The 15,376-nt window shown below is 34.2% G+C and overlaps 8 non-coding genes across 8 annotated transcripts; all 8 read left to right on the top strand.

Moving 5' to 3' along the window:
- Nucleotides 1–239: 239 nt before the first annotated feature.
- Nucleotides 240–321, top strand: TRNAL-UAG (transfer RNA leucine (anticodon UAG)). Its single transcript has one exon. It is a non-coding gene; the product is annotated as a tRNA-Leu (tRNA).
- Nucleotides 322–2,911: 2,590 nt separating this feature from the next.
- On the top strand, nt 2,912–2,993 carry TRNAL-UAG (transfer RNA leucine (anticodon UAG)). Its single transcript has one exon. It is a non-coding gene; the product is annotated as a tRNA-Leu (tRNA).
- Nucleotides 2,994–4,247: 1,254 nt separating this feature from the next.
- On the top strand, nt 4,248–4,329 carry TRNAL-UAG (transfer RNA leucine (anticodon UAG)). The gene has a single exon. It is a non-coding gene; the product is annotated as a tRNA-Leu (tRNA).
- Nucleotides 4,330–6,919: 2,590 nt separating this feature from the next.
- On the top strand, nt 6,920–7,001 carry TRNAL-UAG (transfer RNA leucine (anticodon UAG)). The gene has a single exon. It is a non-coding gene; the product is annotated as a tRNA-Leu (tRNA).
- A 1,254-nt stretch (nt 7,002–8,255) lies between these two features.
- TRNAL-UAG (transfer RNA leucine (anticodon UAG)) lies at nt 8,256–8,337 on the top strand. The gene has a single exon. It is a non-coding gene; the product is annotated as a tRNA-Leu (tRNA).
- Nucleotides 8,338–10,927: 2,590 nt separating this feature from the next.
- On the top strand, nt 10,928–11,009 carry TRNAL-UAG (transfer RNA leucine (anticodon UAG)). Its single transcript has one exon. It is a non-coding gene; the product is annotated as a tRNA-Leu (tRNA).
- A 1,245-nt stretch (nt 11,010–12,254) lies between these two features.
- On the top strand, nt 12,255–12,336 carry TRNAL-UAG (transfer RNA leucine (anticodon UAG)). Its single transcript has one exon. It is a non-coding gene; the product is annotated as a tRNA-Leu (tRNA).
- Nucleotides 12,337–14,926: 2,590 nt separating this feature from the next.
- On the top strand, nt 14,927–15,008 carry TRNAL-UAG (transfer RNA leucine (anticodon UAG)). Its single transcript has one exon. It is a non-coding gene; the product is annotated as a tRNA-Leu (tRNA).
- Nucleotides 15,009–15,376: the final 368 nt, after the last annotated feature.

Here is a 15,376-nt window from a genome sequence, read left to right as displayed (position 1 = left end):
CTTGAAATGTTTTTGTACTTATTCTTATGATTTTGCTAGCATGCAAATTAGCATGTGATATAATCTTCTTTTGTATTTGTATGATTTAGCAGTTTTCAGTTAAGATAAAGACCGTTGATAGAATCTTTGTTTTTGCCTAATGTTTAGAGACATGCCCAATTTCCAAAATGTACTAATTTTAAATGTTGTCAAATGTACTTCACTTTCTCTAAGGAAGCTTAATTAACCATGCTGTTTAAGGTAGCATGGCCGAGTGGTCTAAGGCGCTGGATTTAGGCTCCAGTCTCTTTGGAGGCGTGGGTTCAAATCCCACTGCTGCCAACATATTGAGGTTTTGAAAACCCTTTCAGCTTATATTTATGACTTTGCTAATAGAAAAATTAGCATATTTTTGTATGAGCGCGTGCTTTGCTTTTTTGGAAAAGACAAAAGATAGAATCATTGCTTTTTCCTTTTTGTTTAGAGACCTATCCATTTTCCACAATGCACAAGTTTAAAATGTAGTCAAATACACTAAACTTACTCTCAGGAAGCTCTTTTAATGATGCATTAGGTAACATGGCCGAGCGGTCTAAGGCGCTGGATTAAGGCTCCAGTCTCTTCGGAGGCGTGGGTTCAAATCCCACTGCTGCCAGTATTATGAGGTTTTGAGAACCCTTTGATCTAATTCTGAGGATTTTGTATTTCCATGAGTGTGTGCATTTCTGTTTTGGAAAAGACAGTTTTAGACTTTAGTTTAGAGACTTACCTAAATTTTAACAGACTTGTGGGTTCAAATGCCACTAGTATGAGTTCTTTTAAACCTTTTTATCTTATTCTTATAATTATGCTAACATGCAAAATTAGCATATGCTTTAAACCCACTGCTGCCAGTATTATGAGTTCTTGAAATGTTTTTGTACTTATTCTTATGATTTTGCTAACATGCAAATTAGCATGTGATTTAATCTTCTTTTGTATTTGCATGATTTTCCAGTTTTCAGTTCAGATAAAGACTATTGATAGAATCCTTGCTTTTTTCTAATGTTTAGAGACATGCCCATTCAAATCCCACTGCTGCCATTATTATGAGGTTTTGAGAACCCTTTGATCTAATTCTTATGATTTTGTATTTTCATGAGTGTGTTAATTTCTGTTTAGGAAAAGACAGTTGAAAGAATCATTGATTTTTCCTATTGTTAAGAGACTTACCCATATTCCAACAGACTTGTGAGTTCAAATCCCACTGCTGCCACTAGTATGAGTTCTTTTAAACCTTTTTATCTCATTCTTATAATTATGCTAACATGCAAAATTAGCATATGCTTTAATCTCACTGCTGCCAGTATTATGAGATCTTGAAATGTTTTTGTACTTATTCTTATGATTTTGCTAGCATGCAAATTAGCATGTGATATAATCTTCTTTTGTATTTGTATGATTTAGCAGTTTTCAGTTAAGATAAAGACCGTTGATAGAATCTTTGTTTTTGCCTAATGTTTAGAGACATGACCATTTTCCAAAATGTACTAATTTTAAATGTTGTCAAATGTACTTCACTTTCTCTAAGGAAGCTTAATTAACCATGCTGTTTAAGGTAGCATGGCTGAGTGGTCTAAGGCTCTGGATTTAGGCTCCAGTCTCTTTGGAGGCGTGGGTTCAAATCCCACTGATGCCAACATATTGAGGTTTTGAAAACCCTTTCAGCTTATATTTATGACTTTGCTAATAGAAAAATTAGCATATTTTTGTATGAGCGCGTGCTTTGCTTTTTTGGAAAAGACAAAAGATAGAATCATTGCTTTTTCCTTTTTGTTTAGAGACCTATCCATTTTCCACAATGCACAAGTTTAAAATGTAGTCAAATACACTAAACTTACTCTCAGGAAGCTCTTTTAATGATGCATTAGGTAACATGGCCGAGCGGTCTAAGGCGCTGGATTAAGGCTCCAGTCTCTTCGGAGGCGTGGGTTCAAATCCCACTGCTGCCAGTATTATGGGGTTTTGAGAACCCTTTGATCTAATTCTGAGGATTTTGTATTTCCATGAGTGTGTGCATTTCTGTTTTGGAAAAGACAGTTTTAGACTTTAGTTTAGAGACTTACCTAAATTTTAACAGACTTGTGGGTTCAAATGCCACTAGTATGAGTTCTTTTAAACCTTTTTATCTTATTCTTATAATTATGCTAACATGCAAAATTAGCATATGCTTTAAACCCACTGCTGCCAGTATTATGAGTTCTTGAAATGTTTTTGTACTTATTCTTATGATTTTGCTAACATGCAAATTAGCATGTGATTTAATCTTCTTTTGTATTTGCATGATTTTCCAGTTTTCAGTTCAGATAAAGACTATTGATAGAATCCTTGCTTTTTTCTAATGTTTAGAGACATGCCCATTCAAATCCCACTGCTGCCATTATTATGAGGTTTTGAGAACCCTTTGATCTAATTCTTATGATTTTGTATTTTCATGAGTGTGTTAATTTCTGTTTAGGAAAAGACAGTTGAAAGAATCATTGATTTTTCCTATTGTTAAGAGACTTACCCATATTCCAACAGACTTGTGAGTTCAAATCCCACTGCTGCCACTAGTATGAGTTCTTTTAAACCTTTTTATCTCATTCTTATAATTATGCTAACATGCAAAATTAGCATATGCTTTAATCTCACTGCTGCCAGTATTATGAGATCTTGAAATGTTTTTGTACTTATTCTTATGATTTTGCTAGCATGCAAATTAGCATGTGATATAATCTTCTTTTGTATTTGTATGATTTAGCAGTTTTCAGTTAAGATAAAGACCGTTGATAGAATCTTTGTTTTTGCCTAATGTTTAGAGACATGACCATTTTCCAAAATGTACTAATTTTAAATGTTGTCAAATGTACTTCACTTTCTCTAAGGAAGCTTAATTAACCATGATGTTTAAGGTAGCATGGCCGAGTGGTCTAAGGCGCTGGATTTAGGCTCCAGTCTCTTTGGAGGCGTGGGTTCAAATCCCACTGCTGCCAACATATTGAGGTTTTGAAAACCCTTTCAGCTTATATTTATGACTTTGCTAATAGAAAAATTAGCATATTTTTGTATGAGCGCGTGCTTTGCTTTTTTGGAAAAGACAAAAGATAGAATCATTGCTTTTTCCTTTTTGTTTAGAGACCTATCCATTTTCCACAATGCACAAGTTTAAAATGTAGTCAAATACACTAAACTTACTCTCAGGAAGCTCTTTTAATGATGCATTAGGTAACATGGCCGAGCGGTCTAAGGCGCTGGATTAAGGCTCCAGTCTCTTCGGAGGCGTGGGTTCAAATCCCACTGCTGCCAGTATTATGAGGTTTTGAGAACCCTTTGATCTAATTCTGAGGATTTTGTATTTCCATGAGTGTGTGCATTTCTGTTTTGGAAAAGACAGTTTTAGACTTTAGTTTAGAGACTTACCTAAATTTTAACAGACTTGTGGGTTCAAATGCCACTAGTATGAGTTCTTTTAAACCTTTTTATCTTATTCTTATAATTATGCTAACATGCAAAATTAGCATATGCTTTAAACCCACTGCTGCCAGTATTATGAGATCTTGAAATGTTTTTGTACTTATTCTTATGATTTTGCTAACATGCAAATTAGCATGTGATTTAATCTTCTTTTGTATTTGCATGATTTTCTAGTTTTCAGTTCAGATAAAGACTGTTGAAAGAATCCTTGCTTTTTTCTAATGTTTAGAGACATGCCCATTCAAATCCCACTGCTGCCATTATTATGAGGTTTTGAGAACCCTTTGATCTAATTCTTATGATTTTGTATTTTCATGAGTGTGTTAGTTTCTGTTTAGGAAAAGACAGTTGAAAGAATCATTGATTTTTCCTATTGTTAAGAGACTTACCCATATTCCAACAGATTTGTGAGTTCAAATCCCACTGCTGCCACTAGTATGAGTTCTTTTAAACCTTTTTATCTCATTCTTATAATTATGCTAACATGCAAAATTAGCATATGCTTTAATCTCACTGCTGCCAGTATTATGAGATCTTGAAATGTTTTTGTACTTATTCTTATGATTTTGCTAGCATGCAAATTAGCATGTGATATAATCTTCTTTTGTATTTGTATGATTTAGCAGTTTTCAGTTAAGATAAAGACCGTTGATAGAATCTTTGTTTTTGCCTAATGTTTAGAGACATGACCATTTTCCAAAATGTACTAATTTTAAATGTTTTCAAATGTACTTCACTTTCTCTAAGGAAGCTTAATTAACCATGCTGTTTAAGGTAGCATGGCCGAGTGGTCTAAGGCTCTGGATTTAGGCTCCAGTCTCTTTGGAGGCGTGGGTTCAAATCCCACTGCTGCCAACATATTGAGGTTTTGAAAACCCTTTCAGCTTATATTTATGACTTTGCTAATAGAAAAATTAGCATATTTTTGTATGAGCGCGTGCTTTGCTTTTTTGGAAAAGACAAAAGATAGAATCATTGCTTTTTCCTTTTTGTTTAGAGACCTATCCATTTTCCACAATGCACAAGTTTAAAATGTAGTCAAATACACTAAACTTACTCTCAGGAAGCTCTTTTAATGATGCATTAGGTAACATGGCCGAGCGGTCTAAGGCGCTGGATTAAGGCTCCAGTCTCTTCGGAGGCGTGGGTTCAAATCCCACTGCTGCCAGTATTATGGGGTTTTGAGAACCCTTTGATCTAATTCTGAGGATTTTGTATTTCCATGAGTGTGTGCATTTCTGTTTTGGAAAAGACAGTTTTAGACTTTAGTTTAGAGACTTACCTAAATTTTAACAGACTTGTGGGTTCAAATGCCACTAGTATGAGTTCTTTTAAACCTTTTTATCTTATTCTTATAATTATGCTAACATGCAAAATTAGCATATGCTTTAAACCCACTGCTGCCAGTATTATGAGTTCTTGAAATGTTTTTGTACTTATTCTTATGATTTTGCTAACATGCAAATTAGCATGTGATTTAATCTTCTTTTGTATTTGCATGGTTTTCCAGTTTTCAGTTCAGATAAAGACTATTGATAGAATCCTTGCTTTTTTCTAATGTTTAGAGACATGCCCATTCAAATCCCACTGCTGCCATTATTATGAGGTTTTGAGAACCCTTTGATCTAATTCTTATGATTTTGTATTTTCATGAGTGTGTTAATTTCTGTTTAGGAAAAGACAGTTGAAAGAATCATTGATTTTTCCTATTGTTAAGAGACTTACCCATATTCCAACAGACTTGTGAGTTCAAATCCCACTGCTGCCACTAGTATGAGTTCTTTTAAACCTTTTTATCTCATTCTTATAATTATGCTAACATGCAAAATTAGCATATGCATTAATCTCACTGCTGCCAGTATTATGAGATCTTGAAATGTTTTTGTACTTATTCTTATGATTTTGCTAGCATGCAAATTAGCATGTGATATAATCTTCTTTTGTATTTGTATGATTTAGCAGTTTTCAGTTAAGATAAAGACCGTTGATAGAATCTTTGTTTTTGCCTAATGTTTAGAGACATGACCATTTTCCAAAATGTACTAATTTTAAATGTTGTCAAATGTACTTCACTTTCTCTAAGGAAGCTTAATTAACCATGCTGTTTAAGGTAGCATGGCCGAGTGGTCTAAGGCGCTGGATTTAGGCTCCAGTCTCTTTGGAGGCGTGAGTTCAAATCCCACTGCTGCCAACATATTGAGGTTTTGAAAACCTTTTCAGCTTATATTTATGATTTTGCTAATAGAAAAATTAGCATATTTTTGTATGAGTGCGTGCTTTGCTTTTTTGGAAAAGACAAAAGATAGAATCATTGCTTTTTCCTTTTTGCTTAGAGACCTATCCATTTTCCACAATGCACAAGTTTAAAATGTAGTCAGATACACTAAACTTACTCTCAGGAAGCTCTTTTAATAATGCATTAGGTAGCATGGCCGAGCGGTCTAAGGCGCTGGATTAAGGCTCCAGTCTCTTCGGAGGCGTGGGTTCAAATCCCACTGCTGCCAGTATTATGAGGTTTTGAGAACCCTTTGATCTAATTCTGAGGATTTTGTATTTCCATGAGTGTGTGCATTTCTGTTTTGGAAAAGACAGTTTTAGACTTTAGTTTAGAGACTTACCTAAATTTTAACAGACTTGTGGGTTCAAATGCCACTAGTATGAGTTCTTTTAAACCTTTTTATCTTATTCTTATAATTATGCTAACATGCAAAATTAGCATATGCTTTAAACCCACTGCTGCCAGTATTATGAGTTCTTGAAATGTTTTTGTACTTATTCTTATGATTTTGCTAACATGCAAATTAGCATGTGATTTAATCTTCTTTTGTATTTGCATGATTTTCCAGTTTTCAGTTCAGATAAAGACTGTTGAAAGAATCCTTGCTTTTTTCTAATGTTTAGAGACATGCCCATTCAAATCCCACTGCTGCCATTATTATGAGGTTTTGAGAACCCTTTGATCTAATTCTTATGATTTTGTATTTTCATGAGTGTGTTAATTTCTGTTTAGGAAAAGACAGTTGAAAGAATCATTGATTTTTCCTATTGTTAAGAGACTTACCCATATTCCAACAGACTTGTGAGTTCAAATCCCACTGCTGCCACTAGTATGAGTTCTTTTAAACCTTTTTATCTCATTCTTATAATTATGCTAACATGCAAAATTAGCATATGCTTTAATCTCACTGCTGCCAGTATTATGAGATCTTGAAATGTTTTTGTACTTATTCTTATGATTTTGCTAGCATGCAAATTAGCATGTGATATAATCTTCTTTTGTATTTGTATGATTTAGCAGTTTTCAGTTAAGATAAAGACCGTTGATAGAATCTTTGTTTTTGCCTAATGTTTAGAGACATGACCATTTTCCAAAATGTACTAATTTTAAATGTTGTCAAATGTACTTCACTTTCTCTAAGGAAGCTTAATTAACCATGATGTTTAAGGTAGCATGGCCGAGTGGTCTAAGGCGCTGGATTTAGGCTCCAGTCTCTTTGGAGGCGTGGGTTCAAATCCCACTGCTGCCAACATATTGAGGTTTTGAAAACCCTTTCAGCTTATATTTATGACTTTGCTAATAGAAAAATTAGCATATTTTTGTATGAGCGCGTGCTTTGCTTTTTTGGAAAAGACAAAAGATAGAATCATTGCTTTTTCCTTTTTGTTTAGAGACCTATCCATTTTCCACAATGCACAAGTTTAAAATGTAGTCAAATACACTAAACGTACTCTCAGGAAGCTCTTTTAATGATGCATTAGGTAACATGGCCGAGCGGTCTAAGGCGCTGGATTAAGGCTCCAGTCTCTTCGGAGGCGTGGGTTCAAATCCCACTGCTGCCAGTATTATGAGGTTTTGAGAACCCTTTGATCTAATTCTGAGGATTTTGTATTTCCATGAGTGTGTGCATTTCTGTTTTGGAAAAGACAGTTTTAGACTTTAGTTTAGAGACTTACCTAAATTTTAACAGACTTGTGGGTTCAAATGCCACTAGTATGAGTTCTTTTAAACCTTTTTATCTTATTCTTATAATTATGCTAACATGCAAAATTAGCATATGCTTTAAACCCACTGCTGCCAGTATTATGAGATCTTGAAATGTTTTTGTACTTATTCTTATGATTTTGCTAACATGCAAATTAGCATGTGATTTAATCTTCTTTTGTATTTGCATGATTTTCTAGTTTTCAGTTCAGATAAAGACTGTTGAAAGAATCCTTGCTTTTTTCTAATGTTTAGAGACATGCCCATTCAAATCCCACTGCTGCCATTATTATGAGGTTTTGAGAACCCTTTGATCTAATTCTTATGATTTTGTATTTTCATGAGTGTGTTAGTTTCTGTTTAGGAAAAGACAGTTGAAAGAATCATTGATTTTTCCTATTGTTAAGAGACTTACCCATATTCCAACAGACTTGTGAGTTCAAATCCCACTGCTGCCACTAGTATGAGTTCTTTTAAACCTTTTTATCTCATTCTTATAATTATGCTAACATGCAAAATTAGCATATGCTTTAATCTCACTGCTGCCAGTATTATGAGATCTTGAAATGTTTTTGTACTTATTCTTATGATTTTGCTAGCATGCAAATTAGCATGTGATATAATCTTCTTTTGTATTTGTATGATTTAGCAGTTTTCAGTTAAGATAAAGACCGTTGATAGAATCTTTGTTTTTGCCTAATGTTTAGAGACATGACCATTTTCCAAAATGTACTAATTTTAAATGTTGTCAAATGTACTTCACTTTCTCTAAGGAAGCTTAATTAACCATGCTGTTTAAGGTAGCATGGCCGAGTGGTCTAAGGCTCTGGATTTAGGCTCCAGTCTCTTTGGAGGCGTGGGTTCAAATCCCACTGCTGCCAACATATTGAGGTTTTGAAAACCCTTTCAGCTTATATTTATGACTTTGCTAATAGAAAAATTAGCATATTTTTGTATGAGCGCGTGCTTTGCTTTTTTGGAAAAGACAAAAGATAGAATCATTGCTTTTTCCTTTTTGTTTAGAGACCTATCCATTTTCCACAATGCACAAGTTTAAAATGTAGTCAAATACACTAAACTTACTCTCAGGAAGCTCTTTTAATGATGCATTAGGTAACATGGCCGAGCGGTCTAAGGCGCTGGATTAAGGCTCCAGTCTCTTCGGAGGCGTGGGTTCAAATCCCACTGCTGCCAGTATTATGGGGTTTTGAGAACCCTTTGATCTAATTCTGAGGATTTTGTATTTCCATGAGTGTGTGCATTTCTGTTTTGGAAAAGACAGTTTTAGACTTTAGTTTAGAGACTTACCTAAATTTTAACAGACTTGTGGGTTCAAATGCCACTAGTATGAGTTCTTTTAAACCTTTTTATCTTATTCTTATAATTATGCTAACATGCAAAATTAGCATATGCTTTAAACCCACTGCTGCCAGTATTATGAGTTCTTGAAATGTTTTTGTACTTATTCTTATGATTTTGCTAACATGCAAATTAGCATGTGATTTAATCTTCTTTTGTATTTGCATGATTTTCCAGTTTTCAGTTCAGATAAAGACTATTGATAGAATCCTTGCTTTTTTCTAATGTTTAGAGACATGCCCATTCAAATCCCACTGCTGCCATTATTATGAGGTTTTGAGAACCCTTTGATCTAATTCTTATGATTTTGTATTTTCATGAGTGTGTTAATTTCTGTTTAGGAAAAGACAGTTGAAAGAATCATTGATTTTTCCTATTGTTAAGAGACTTACCCATATTCCAACAGACTTGTGAGTTCAAATCCCACTGCTGCCACTAGTATGAGTTCTTTTAAACCTTTTTATCTCATTCTTATAATTATGCTAACATGCAAAATTAGCATATGCATTAATCTCACTGCTGCCAGTATTATGAGATCTTGAAATGTTTTTGTACTTATTCTTATGATTTTGCTAGCATGCAAATTAGCATGTGATATAATCTTCTTTTGTATTTGTATGATTTAGCAGTTTTCAGTTAAGATAAAGACCGTTGATAGAATCTTTGTTTTTGCCTAATGTTTAGAGACATGACCATTTTCCAAAATGTACTAATTTTAAATGTTGTCAAATGTACTTCACTTTCTCTAAGGAAGCTTAATTAACCATGCTGTTTAAGGTAGCATGGCCGAGTGGTCTAAGGCGCTGGATTTAGGCTCCAGTCTCTTTGGAGGTGTGAGTTCAAATCCCACTGCTGCCAACATATTGAGGTTTTGAAAACCTTTTCAGCTTATATTTATGATTTTGCTAATAGAAAAATTAGCATATTTTTGTATGAGTGCGTGCTTTGCTTTTTTGGAAAAGACAAAAGATAGAATCATTGCTTTTTCCTTTTTGCTTAGAGACCTATCCATTTTCCACAATGCACAAGTTTAAAATGTAGTCAGATACACTAAACTTACTCTCAGGAAGCTCTTTTAATAATGCATTAGGTAGCATGGCCGAGCGGTCTAAGGCGCTGGATTAAGGCTCCAGTCTCTTCGGAGGCGTGGGTTCAAATCCCACTGCTGCCAGTATTATGAGGTTTTGAGAACCCTTTGATCTAATTCTGAGGATTTTGTATTTCCATGAGTGTGTGCATTTCTGTTTTGGAAAAGACAGTTTTAGACTTTAGTTTAGAGACTTACCTAAATTTTAACAGACTTGTGGGTTCAAATGCCACTAGTATGAGTTCTTTTAAACCTTTTTATCTTATTCTTATAATTATGCTAACATGCAAAATTAGCATATGCTTTAAACCCACTGCTGCCAGTATTATGAGTTCTTGAAATGTTTTTGTACTTATTCTTATGATTTTGCTAACATGCAAATTAGCATGTGATTTAATCTTCTTTTGTATTTGCATGATTTTCCAGTTTTCAGTTCAGATAAAGACTGTTGAAAGAATCCTTGCTTTTTTCTAATGTTTAGAGACATGCCCATTCAAATCCCACTGCTGCCATTATTATGAGGTTTTGAGAACCCTTTGATCTAATTCTTATGATTTTGTATTTTCATGAGTGTGTTAATTTCTGTTTAGGAAAAGACAGTTGAAAGAATCATTGATTTTTCCTATTGTTAAGAGACTTACCCATATTCCAACAGACTTGTGAGTTCAAATCCCACTGCTGCCACTAGTATGAGTTCTTTTAAACCTTTTTATCTCATTCTTATAATTATGCTAACATGCAAAATTAGCATATGCTTTAATCTCACTGCTGCCAGTATTATGAGATCTTGAAATGTTTTTGTACTTATTCTTATGATTTTGCTAGCATGCAAATTAGCATGTGATATAATCTTCTTTTGTATTTGTATGATTTAGCAGTTTTCAGTTAAGATAAAGACCGTTGATAGAATCTTTGTTTTTGCCTAATGTTTAGAGACATGACCATTTTCCAAAATGTACTAATTTTAAATGTTGTCAAATGTACTTCACTTTCTCTAAGGAAGCTTAATTAACCATGATGTTTAAGGTAGCATGGCCGAGTGGTCTAAGGCGCTGGATTTAGGCTCCAGTCTCTTTGGAGGCGTGGGTTCAAATCCCACTGCTGCCAACATATTGAGGTTTTGAAAACCCTTTCAGCTTATATTTATGACTTTGCTAATAGAAAAATTAGCATATTTTTGTATGAGCGCGTGCTTTGCTTTTTTGGAAAAGACAAAAGATAGAATCATTGCTTTTTCCTTTTTGTTTAGAGACCTATCCATTTTCCACAATGCACAAGTTTAAAATGTAGTCAAATACACTAAACTTACTCTCAGGAAGCTCTTTTAATGATGCATTAGGTAACATGGCCGAGCGGTCTAAGGCGCTGGATTAAGGCTCCAGTCTCTTCGGAGGCGTGGGTTCAAATGCCAGTATTATGAGGTTTTGAGAACCCTTTGATCTAATTCTGAGGATTTTGTATTTCCATGAGTGTGTGCATTTCTGTTTTGGAAAAGACAGTTTTAGACTTTAGTTTAGAGACTTACCTAAATTTTAACAGACTTGTGGGTTCAAATGCCACTAGTATGAGTTCTTTTAAACCTTTTTATCTTATTCTTATAATTATGCTAACATGCAAAATTAGCATATGCTTTAAACCCACTGCTGCCAGTATTATGAGATCTTGAAATGTTTTTGTACTTATTCTTATGATTTTGCTAACATGCAAATTAGCATGTGATTTAATCTTCTTTTGTATTTGCATGATTTTCTAGTTTTCAGTTCAGATAAAGACTGTTGAAAGAATCCTTGCTTTTTTCTAATGTTTAGAGACATGCCCATTCAAATCCCACTGCTGCCATTATTATGAGGTTTTGAGAACCCTTTGATCTAATTCTTATGATTTTGTATTTTCATGAGTGTGTTAGTTTCTGTTTAGGAAAAGACAGTTGAAAGAATCATTGATTTTTCCTATTGTTAAGAGACTTACCCATATTCCAACAGACTTGTGAGTTCAAATCCCACTGCTGCCACTAGTATGAGTTCTTTTAAACCTTTTTATCTCATTCTTATAATTATGCTAACATGCAAAATTAGCATATGCTTTAATCTCACTGCTGCCAGTATTATGAGATCTTGAAATGTTTTTGTACTTATTCTTATGATTTTGCTAGCATGCAAATTAGCATGTGATATAATCTTCTTTTGTATTTGTATGATTTAGCAGTTTTCAGTTAAGATAAAGACCGTTGATAGAATCTTTGTTTTTGCCTAATGTTTAGAGACATGACCATTTTCCAAAATGTACTAATTTTAAATGTTGTCAAATGTACTTCACTTTCTCTAAGGAAGCTTAATTAACCATGCTGTTTAAGGTAGCATGGCCGAGTGGTCTAAGGCTCTGGATTTAGGCTCCAGTCTCTTTGGAGGCGTGGGTTCAAATCCCACTGCTGCCAACATATTGAGGTTTTGAAAACCCTTTCAGCTTAAATTTATGACTTTGCTAATAGAAAAATTAGCATATTTTTGTATGAGCGCGTGCTTTGCTTTTTTGGAAAAGACAAAAGATAGAATCATTGCTTTTTCCTTTTTGTTTAGAGACCTATCCATTTTCCACAATGCACAAGTTTAAAATGTAGTCAAATACACTAAACTTACTCTCAGGAAGCTCTTTTAATGATGCATTAGGTAACATGGCCGAGCGGTCTAAGGCGCTGGATTAAGGCTCCAGTCTCTTCGGAGGCGTGGGTTCAAATCCCACTGCTGCCAGTATTATGGGGTTTTGAGAACCCTTTGATCTAATTCTGAGGATTTTGTATTTCCATGAGTGTGTGCATTTCTGTTTTGGAAAAGACAGTTTTAGACTTTAGTTTAGAGACTTACCTAAATTTTAACAGACTTGTGGGTTCAAATGCCACTAGTATGAGTTCTTTTAAACCTTTTTATCTTATTCTTATAATTATGCTAACATGCAAAATTAGCATATGCTTTAAACCCACTGCTGCCAGTATTATGAGTTCTTGAAATGTTTTTGTACTTATTCTTATGATTTTGCTAACATGCAAATTAGCATGTGATTTAATCTTCTTTTGTATTTGCATGATTTTCCAGTTTTCAGTTCAGATAAAGACTATTGATAGAATCCTTGCTTTTTTCTAATGTTTAGAGACATGCCCATTCAAATCCCACTGCTGCCATTATTATGAGGTTTTGAGAACCCTTTGATCTAATTCTTATGATTTTGTATTTTCATGAGTGTGTTAATTTCTGTTTAGGAAAAGACAGTTGAAAGAATCATTGATTTTTCCTATTGTTAAGAGACTTACCCATATTCCAACAGACTTGTGAGTTCAAATCCCACTGCTGCCACTAGTATGAGTTCTTTTAAACCTTTTTATCTCATTCTTATAATTATGCTAACATGCAAAATTAGCATATGCATTAATCTCACTGCTGCCAGTATTATGAGATCTTGAAATGTTTTTGTACTTATTCTTATGATTTTGCTAGCATGCAAATTAGCATGTGATATAATCTTCTTTTGTATTTGTATGATTTAGCAGTTTTCAGTTAAGATAAAGACCGTTGATAGAATCTTTGTTTTTGCCTAATGTTTAGAGACATGACCATTTTCCAAAATGTACTAATTTTAAATGTTGTCAAATGTACTTCACTTTCTCTAAGGAAGCTTAATTAACCATGCTGTTTAAGGTAGCATGGCCGAGTGGTCTAAGGCGCTGGATTTAGGCTCCAGTCTCTTTGGAGGTGTGAGTTCAAATCCCACTGCTGCCAACATATTGAGGTTTTGAAAACCTTTTCAGCTTATATTTATGATTTTGCTAATAGAAAAATTAGCATATTTTTGTATGAGTGCGTGCTTTGCTTTTTTGGAAAAGACAAAAGATAGAATCATTGCTTTTTCCTTTTTGCTTAGAGACCTATCCATTTTCCACAATGCACAAGTTTAAAATGTAGTCAGATACACTAAACTTACTCTCAGGAAGCTCTTTTAATAATGCATTAGGTAGCATGGCCGAGCGGTCTAAGGCGCTGGATTAAGGCTCCAGTCTCTTCGGAGGCGTGGGTTCAAATCCCACTGCTGCCAGTATTATGAGGTTTTGAGAACCCTTTGATCTAATTCTGAGGATTTTGTATTTCCATGAGTGTGTGCATTTCTGTTTTGGAAAAGACAGTTTTAGACTTTAGTTTAGAGACTTACCTAAATTTTAACAGACTTGTGGGTTCAAATGCCACTAGTATGAGTTCTTTTAAACCTTTTTATCTTATTCTTATAATTATGCTAACATGCAAAATTAGCATATGCTTTAAACCCACTGCTGCCAGTATTATGAGTTCTTGAAATGTTTTTGTACTTATTCTTATGATTTTGCTAACATGCAAATTAGCATGTGATTTAATCTTCTTTTGTATTTGCATGATTTTCCAGTTTTCAGTTCAGATAAAGACTGTTGAAAGAATCCTTGCTTTTTTCTAATGTTTAGAGACATGCCCATTCAAATCCCACTGCTGCCATTATTATGAGGTTTTGAGAACCCTTTGATCTAATTCTTATGATTTTGTATTTTCATGAGTGTGTTAATTTCTGTTTAGGAAAAGACAGTTGAAAGAATCATTGATTTTTCCTATTGTTAAGAGACTTACCCATATTCCAACAGACTTGTGAGTTCAAATCCCACTGCTGCCACTAGTATGAGTTCTTTTAAACCTTTTTATCTCATTCTTATAATTATGCTAACATGCAAAATTAGCATATGCTTTAATCTCACTGCTGCCAGTATTATGAGATCTTGAAATGTTTTTGTACTTATTCTTATGATTTTGCTAGCATGCAAATTAGCATGTGATATAATCTTCTTTTGTATTTGTATGATTTAGCAGTTTTCAGTTAAGATAAAGACCGTTGATATAATCTTTGTTCTTGCCTAATGTTTAGAGACATGCCCATTTTCCAAAATGTACTAATTTTAAATGTTGTCAAATGTACTTCACTTTCTCTAAGGAAGCTTAATTATCCATGCTGTTTAAGGTAGCATGGCCGAGTGGTCTAAGGCGCTGGATTTAGGCTCCAGTCTCTTTGGAGGCGTGGGTTCAAATCCCACTGCTGCCAACATATTGAGGTTTTGAAAACCTTTTCAGCTTATATTTATGATTTTGCTAACAGAAAAATTAGCATATTTTTGTATGAGTGCGTGCTTTGCTTTTTTGGAAAAGACAAAAGATAGAATCATTGCTTTTTCCTTTTTGTTTAGAGACCTATCCATTTTCCACAATGCACAAGTTTAAAATGTAGTCAGATACACTAAACTTACTCTAAGGAAGCTCTTTTAATGATGCATTAGGTCGCATGGCCGAGCGGTCTAAGGCGCTGGATTAAGGCTCCAGTCTCTTCGGAGGCGTGGGTTCAAATCCCGCTGCTGCCAGTATTATGAGGTTTTGAGAACCCTTTGATCTAATTCTGAGTCTTTTGTATTTCCA

This window comes from Ranitomeya variabilis, chromosome 5, assembly GCF_051348905.1.
Source record: "Ranitomeya variabilis isolate aRanVar5 chromosome 5, aRanVar5.hap1, whole genome shotgun sequence".
Lineage (NCBI taxonomy): Eukaryota > Metazoa > Chordata > Amphibia > Anura > Dendrobatidae > Ranitomeya > Ranitomeya variabilis.
This window is presented reverse-complemented; position numbering and strand designations above follow the sequence as displayed.